This window comes from Pteropus vampyrus, unplaced genomic scaffold, assembly GCF_000151845.1.
Source record: "Pteropus vampyrus isolate Shadow unplaced genomic scaffold, Pvam_2.0 Scaffold1000003901, whole genome shotgun sequence".
NCBI lineage: Eukaryota > Metazoa > Chordata > Mammalia > Chiroptera > Pteropodidae > Pteropus > Pteropus vampyrus.
In genome coordinates, this window is record NW_011918303.1 from 40,681 (window position 1) to 46,680 (window position 6,000).

The following is a 6,000-nucleotide window of genomic DNA, read 5'->3' on the forward strand; positions in this document are numbered from 1 at the left end:
GAGAAAGGTCTCACGTACCCGATTCTGGCAGAGCGGAAAATCCAAATGCAAAAATTAAGAATCGAACGGTTAAACAGGCAATCGAAAATGAGGACGTCCACAGAGGGGTACGAGGAAACACACACGACTAGCAGACAGGAAGAAGATGTGGAACCTTACTCAGAATCAAAGAAATGCAAACCGAAAGGGTCACGGCCGATCATTTTCTACCTTACAAGTTGCCCAGCGTGAAAAGAAAGTGATCGCTGACAGCCGCTAGTGTGCAGGATCGGATCGCGGATGGGAAACGTGTCCTCGTGCGTTGGTTGCCAAACATGAAGTGCTACAACTTTCCGAAGGACAAGTCGACACTATCTACTAGATCTATCCATCCTGCAGCCGCTGAGCAGAACGCTGTTTGGGATCTGCACGGTAGAAATATTCATCTAATTTCGCCAAGATATGGACTCAGATACAGATGCAGAGATATGTTACATCGTGTAGAACAGGTGTTCGTGGCAACATGTTTTTAGCATCGCCAAAGAAAAACGATAAAAAGAGAAAGAGGAAAGAGAAAAGAAACCGAGATCCTCAAATCAGAGCCCAAACCTGAAGCGACCCAAGGATTTGAACGGGGTGAAATTACAAGCATTTTTTATCCATTGATCGATCGATCGATTGATTGATTTCCTCATTCGTTCATTTCTTTATTTTTGTTTATCGATTTGTTCGTTTGTATGCCCAAGGAGCGTGGTGATAGGTGAAGTAAGCTCGAATCAAGTATGACAAGCACGTTCAGCGTTAGCACTCCAATAGCAGAAAGGGCGACTTGACTCGGAGAGAGCCCGTGCACCCTGCCCTTTCTAGGTCCCCTGCTCAGGATCTCGCAGTCCTGAGTCCCTGGGAAAGTGAGCTGCTGGGTCTTTTTTTATTCCTTTGTACCTTTGTGGGCTTTCTCAATTTTCTCTAATGGGCACGGATTAATTCCGAGTCCTAAGGTAGGTGCAGTATCTATCAATATTCAAGGAACAGCCCTGGATGTGATGTTTTACTCCACAGTCACGATGCATTCTTCTGTGCTTCCACTGGAGGGCAGCAGAAGCACACCAAACGCAAATCCTCTTTGGTCTGCAGGTGAACACTGCTGCTAAGAGCTCAGTTCTTTTGCCATGTTCCTTACTGAAAAGATTCGTCATGCCTTGTGCTTTTCCGATCCATTGACTATATACTCGCTGCAGGAATTGATATATAGGAGAAAACACAAGTCCCCTGGAGACACGCTCTGCCGATCCAAGCAAGGTTGACGAAATGGCGTTTATCTTCAGGTTTCGGCGTATGTGATGGATAGAGGCATGCACACATTTGGAAATGAAATGTGCCCCCTGCGCAATCGTTTTATCACCTGCCCTTTCAACTCAGATGTCTCTGGAGCCTTTTTCCGTTTCTCTAATGTTTTATTTTTTTGTTTTTGATGTATGTTTTCGAAAGGTTGCCTCGTGTTCCAGCCGGTGGACGCATTGGAACGCGCCTAAGGCATTGCCACGTGGCCATTTAGGCTGTCTTCACTGGCTTTCCACGATCGAAAGTGTCCTGTGCATAAAAAGTGAAACAGTCACGCAAGTGGTCCTCCCTCAGATCTGATCCAGGTGAGTGTTTTTGCCATCGTTGCTTCGTAAGTTTTCAAGCCGGAAGAGGTGGCAGGCCGGTTGCAAGGTCTCTCTACGGAACGAACATCTCTCCTTTGATCCCTAACTCCCCATGACCTAAAGTTGGTTTTCAGGTTTCCTACCCTTGATCTCAGTCTTTCCTTCAGAAGGTGGTTCCATGGACACTATAGTCTTGCTCGAGTTTTGAAATTCTCCCCATCAAGGTAGTTTCCGGTGCATATGCTTTATTCGCTTTATTTCGATTTCTAGATTGACCCGTGTGGATATAGACCTAGTTAATTTTACATGCTCTGTTACGATTTCTTTCTACATGAAAATGATTCACACACTTGCTATCGCTCAGCATTTCAGTTGGTTTGTCAACACCGAGAATCACGGGTCTTTTGTTGGGGCCTGTCCCCTTCGGCTTGTCTAGGGCCTCAGCCACCATTCGAATTTCTTGTCTCCTGGACTCGTTGGAAAGGATCCCTGCCCATAATTTCCACCTGCGTCTTCTCCTTCTGTCCTCCTCCTCGTCCTCTTCCTCCTCCTCCTCCTCCTCCTCCTCCTCCTCCTCCTCCTCCTCCTTGAAAACAGACGAATGAACTTCACTAGTTGAGAATGCCCAAGAATGGTAATGAGGACGGTTCTGTCCTGCATTTGGGAAGGGGTTTGATGGTTCCCAGTTTCCGGTGACGAGGAGGGAGTCTGCCTGGTGCGAGTAGGTGTGAGCAGGGGAGCAGAGGACGCCGGGACGCCGAGAAGCCGCGGTCCCGGGCCGGTGGGAGGAGCTTCGTCCCCGTGCCAGCTGACCCGCCGACGGACCGCAGTGTGAGGGGCGCTCGGGCCAGGTCGCTCGGCCCAGAAGGGCTCCACTCGGAGTCGGAAAGAGCTGGCTTGCAATCGTGCCGCTGCGGCTTCCGAGTGCTGGGACCTGTGGCCAAATGGTACCTGCGGCTCGGCCTCAGATCCCTCGCTAAGAGCGGGATGAGCTGGCGGGGCTGTGGCGGAGTGAGATGAGGCGTGTGTGCTGGGGGCCGGTGCCGGCCCACGGGAAGATCTCGGTCCGTGGCGCCCGCTCACGGCTGTGATGAAAACGTGCACGGGGTGCGGGCCGCCTGGGGCCTGGCCCAGCGTCCGACCCTGAGCACGGGGAGCGGGGAGCGGGGAGCGGGGAGCGGGGAGCGGGGAGCGGGGAGCCGGTGTTGGAGGAGCCGAGATGCCCGGGTCGGGGTGACCGGACCTCGGCGAAGGGGCGTCAGTGGCGAGCAGCGCCGGCGCAGACGGCGTGTCGGGGCCGCAGGCCGGCTGGCAGGAGCGCGCCGCGCGCGGATGGCTTGGCTGTGGTTTCCGCTAGAGGCGTGAGGATGCGTGGAGCACGGAGAGCGCGGTCGGCCTTCGCCAACGACCTCGTGTGTGTTTGGACTCTGAGAAAAATGGCCTCGTGCCGCTTCATCCGCGTCACCACGGTGACCAGCTGAACGGGATCCCTTTATTCGGTCACCCGTGTCCTGAAGCAGTGCCTGTCAGTGCGGATCTGGGCCCCAGTGGTCAGTGGGAGATGCCTGGGGACACTTGGGCTTGGCCCGAACACCGGGTGCTGCTGGCTTCTGATGGGCAGAGGCCGTTAACGGCAGCCGTTAACGGGGATGCCGTTAACGGCCTGCGCCGCGCGCCACAGCCCCGCACGGCGCGTCGACCGGGCCCGAGTGTCGCCGGCGTGAGGTCGAGTATCCCGGGATGGAAGAGTCGTTTCTCGCCAAACGACTGTGTGCCCGCCTCGGGAACGGGAGCAGGTCAGGGCGAGGACGACGCGGTCCCCGGCGTCCAGCGGCCAGTGTCGGGGGAAGCCAGTTGAGATGAGCCACCGGGTTCAGCTTGGTGATCGCCGTCCGGGGCAGATCGGGCTGGGGAAGTCGCAAGGAGAGGGTCCCCGCTGGTTCGCGGGGGCCCCGAGGGGTCTCCGGGGAGAGGGCGTGTCCAGCCCCTGGGGAAAGGGCGGAACCGTTAGCCAGGGCAGGGGCGAGGGCAGCCAGCCCTGGGAAAGGTTTCTGGGCCTGGAAGCGGCTCAGGCCATGGCCCCGCCCCGTCGTCCACTTCCCCCGCCTCCAGGCCTCTTTAGGCCACACCCTCCGGCCGCCCATTGTTTGGCTCAGCTGTATGAAGTTTCCTTTCTGACGTGATCAGCATCCAGACCCTGAAGGGAACAGGTTAACAATTTTGTGTCCTATGGAACAGTGAGAAAGGCCTGCACGGCCAAAGGAAGACGAAACAAATCCAAACCAGAGCACTGCCACCCAAACCAAATCAAATCGAACCCAACCCAAAAGATGAGAAACAGAGGTAAAGGGTTAGAAAGTGATCATTGAGGCGGATATTGGCAACAGACACGAGAAAGGTCTCACGTACCCGATTCTGGCAGAGCGGAAAATCCAAATGCAAAAATTAAGAATCGAACGGTTAAACAGGCAATCGAAAATGAGGACGTCCACAGAGGGGTACGAGGAAACACACACGACTAGCAGACAGGAAGAAGATGTGGAACCTTACTCAGAATCAAAGAAATGCAAACCGAAACGGTCGCGGCCGATCATTTTCTACCTTACAAGTTGCCCAGCGTGAAAAGAAAGTGATCGCTGACAGCCGCTAGTGTGCAGGATCGGATCGCGGATGGGAAACGTGTCCTCGTGCGTTGGTTGCCAAACATGAAGTGCTACAACTTTCCGAAGGACAAGTCGACACTATCTGCTAGATCTATACATCCTGCAGCCGCTGAGCAGAACGCTGTTTGGGATCTGCACGGTAGAAATATTCATCTAATTTCGCCAAGATATGGACTCAGATACAGATGCAGAGATATGTTACATCGTGTAGAACAGGTGTTCGTGGCAACATGTTTTTAGCATCGCCAAAGAAAAACGATAAAAAGAGAAAGAGGAAAGAGAAAAGAAACCGAGATCCACAAATCGGAGCCCAAACCCGAAGCGACCCAAGGATTTGAACGGGGTGAAATTACAAGCATTTTTTATCCATTGATCGATCGATCGATCGATCGATTTCCTCATTCGTTCATTTCTTTATTTTTGTTTATGGATTTGTTCGTTTGTATGCCCAAGGAGCGTGGTGATAGGTGAAGTAAGCTCGAATCAAGTATGACAAGCACGTTCAGCGTTAGCACTCCAATAGCAGAAAGGGCGACTTGACTCGGAGAGAGCCCGTGCACCCTGCCCTTTCTAGGTCCCCTGCTCAGGATCTCGCAGTCCTGAGTCCCTGGGAAAGTGAGCTGCTGGGTCTTTTTTTATTCCTTTGTACCTTTGTGGGCTTTCTCAATTTTCTCTAATGGGCACGGATTAATTCTGAGTCCTAAGGTAGGTGCAGTATCTATCAATATTCAAGGAACAGCCCTGGATGTGATGTTTTACTCCACAGTCACGATGCATTCTTCTGTGCTTCCACTGGAGGGCAGCAGAAGCGCACCAAACGCAAATCCCCTTTGGTCTGCAGGTGAACACTGCTGCTAAGAGCTCAGTTCTTTTGCCATGTTCCTTACTGAAAAGATTCGTCATGACTTGTGCTTTTCCGATCCATTGACTATATACTCGCTGCAGGAATTGATATATAGGAGAAAACACAAGTCCCCTGGAGACACGCTCTGCCGATCCAAGCAAGGTTGACGAACTGGCGTTTATCTTCAGGTTTCGGCGTATGTGATGGATAGAGGCATGCACACATTTGGAAATGAAATGTGCCCCCTGCGCAATCGTTTTATCACCTGCCCTTTCAACTCAAATGTCTCTGGAGCCTTTTTCCGTTTCTCTAATTTTTTATTTTTTTTTTGTTTTTGATGTATGTTTTCGAAAGGTTGCCTCGTGTTCCAGCCGGTGGACGCATTGGAACGCGCCTAAGGCATTGCCACGTGGCCATTTAGGCTGTCTTCACTGGCTTTCCACGATCGAAAGTGTCCTGTGCATAAAAAGTGAGACGGTCACGCAAGCGGTCCTCCCTCACATCTGATCCAGGTGAGTGTTTTTGCCATCGTCGCTTCGTAAGTTTTCAAGCCGGAAGAGGTGGCAGGCCGGTTGCAAGGTCTCTCTACGGAACGAACATCTCTCCTTTGATCCCTAACTCCCCATGACCTAAAGTTGGTTTTCAGGTTTCCTACCCTTGATCTCAGTCTTTCCTTCAGAAGGTGGTTCCATGGACACTATAGTCTTGCTCGAGTTTTGAAATTCTCCCCATCAAGGTAGTTTCCGGTGCATATGCTTTATTCGCTTTATTTCGATTTCTAGATTGACCCGTGTGGATATAGACCTAGTTAATTTTACATGCTCTGTTACGATTTATTTCTACATGAAAATGATTCACACACTTGCTA

General features: G+C 52.0%; 1 long non-coding RNA gene across 2 annotated transcripts in view; it reads left to right on the forward strand.

Moving 5' to 3' along the window:
• LOC105311426 overlaps positions 1-5,630 on the forward strand; it is a 44,471-nt gene extending 38,841 nt beyond the window's left edge. For both annotated transcript variants that reach the window (XR_002778861.1, XR_897675.2), the window contains 2 exons: positions 1,468-1,625; positions 5,487-5,630. This is a non-coding gene — a long non-coding RNA (uncharacterized LOC105311426). The remainder of the gene's footprint in view (positions 1-1,467; positions 1,626-5,486) is intronic.
• Positions 5,631-6,000: the final 370 nt, after the last annotated feature.